The sequence below is a fragment of the Pristiophorus japonicus genome, chromosome 18 (genome assembly GCF_044704955.1).
Source record: "Pristiophorus japonicus isolate sPriJap1 chromosome 18, sPriJap1.hap1, whole genome shotgun sequence".
Taxonomy (NCBI): domain Eukaryota; kingdom Metazoa; phylum Chordata; class Chondrichthyes; family Pristiophoridae; genus Pristiophorus; species Pristiophorus japonicus.
Genome location: NC_091994.1, coordinates 1,347,174 through 1,349,159, shown reverse-complemented (window position 1 = coordinate 1,349,159; position 1,986 = coordinate 1,347,174).

The following is a 1,986-nucleotide window of genomic DNA, read 5'->3' as shown; positions in this document are numbered from 1 at the left end:
TGACTTGGATAGGTTAGGTGAGTGGGCAAATGCATGGCAGATGAAGTATAATGTGGATAAATGTGAGGTTATCCACTTTGGTGGTAAAAACAGAGACACAGACTATTATCTGAATGGTGACAGATTAGGAAAAGGGGAGGTGCAACGAGACCTGGGTGTCATGGTACATCAGTCATTGAAGGTTGGCATGCAGGTACAGCAGGCGGTTAAGAAAGCAAATGGCATGTTGGCCTTCATAGCGAGGGGATTTGAATACAGGGGCAGGGAGGTGTTGCTACAGTTGTACAGGGCCTTGGTGAAACATAGAAACATAGAAACATAGAAAATAGGTGCAGGAGTAGGCCATTCGGCTCTTCTAGCCTGCACCGCCATTCAATAAGTTCATGGCTGAACATGCAACTTCAGTACCCCATTCCTGCTTTCTCACCATACCCCTTGATTCCTCTAGTAGTAAGGACTTCATCTAACTCCTTTTTGAATATATTTAGTGAATTGGCCTCAACAACTTTCTGTGGTAGAGAATTCCACAGGTTCACCACTCTCTGGGTGAAGAAATTCCTCCTCATCTCGGTCCTAAATGGCTTCCCCCTTATCCTTAGACTGTGTCCCCTGGTTCTGGACTTCCCCAACATTGGGAACATTCTTCCTGCATCTAACCTGTCTAACCCTGTCAGAATTTTAAACGTTTCTGTGAGGTCCCCTCTCATTCTTCTGAACTCCAGTGAATACAAGCCCAGTTGATCCAGTCTTTCTTGATATGTCAGTCCCACCATCCCGGGAATCAGTCTGGTGAACCTTCGCTGCACTCCCTCAATAGCAAGAATATCCTTCCTCAGGTTAGGAGACCAAAACTGTACACAATACGCCAGGCCTCACCAAGGCCCTGTACAATTGTAGCAACACCTCCCTGCCCCTGTACTCAAATCCCCTCGCTATGAAGGCCAACATGCCATTTGCTTTCTTAACCGCCTGCTGTACCTGCATGCCAACCTTCAATGACACCTGGAGTATTGTGTACAGTTTTGGTCTCCTAACTTGAGGAAGGACATTCTTGCTATTGAGGGAGTGCAGCGAAGATTCACCAGACTGATTCCCGGGATGGTGGGACTGACCTATCAAGAAAGACTGGATCAACTGGGCTTGTATTCACTGGAGTTCAGAAGAGTGAGAGGGGACCTCATAGAAACGTTTAAAATTCTGACGGGTTTGGACAGGTTAGATGCAGGAAGAATGTTCCCAATGTTGGGGAAGTCCAGAACCAGGGGTCACAGTCTAAGGATAAGGGGTAAGCCATTTAGGACCGAGATGAGAAGAAACTTCTTCACCCAGAGAGTGGTGAACCTGTGGAATTCTCTACCACAGAAAGTTGTTGAGGCCAATTCACTAAATATATTCAAAAGGGAGTTAGATGAAGTCCTTACTACTCGGGGGATCAAGGGTTATGGCGAGAAAGCAGGAAGGGGGTACTAAAGTTTCATGTTCAGCCATGAACTCATTGAATGGCGGTGCAGGCTAGAAGGGCTGAATGGCCTGCTCCTGCACCTACTTTCTATGTTTCTATGTTTACCGAGGTGGTCCACCAGGGAAAGAAAGGCTCCCGACCGCCTCACCTTGTAAATAGTTTTCACTTTGACTTTGGGGCAGCAGGGGGGAGGAGGTGGGGGGGGCGGGGAGGTGTGGGGGAATGATGTTGTGTATCTGTAAAGCATGCACTCCCATGTTCCGCCACCAGGGAGCTCATCCCTTGGGAGCACTGTATATAAGCCGGCCCCTAAGCCATGTTCCTCACTCTGGAGTGTCTCAATAAAGACTGAGGTCACTGTTACTTTAACCTCCCTGTGTGCAGCCTCATCTGTGTTAGGAACACAATGGTCACGACCACCAGATATGGTTTCCAAAAGCAACTCATACGCCATTATGCACTCTTGTCAAATATTGGGCCAGCCAAGTGCATGTGGGACAAGGTGGTCTTGGCGGTTCCAACAG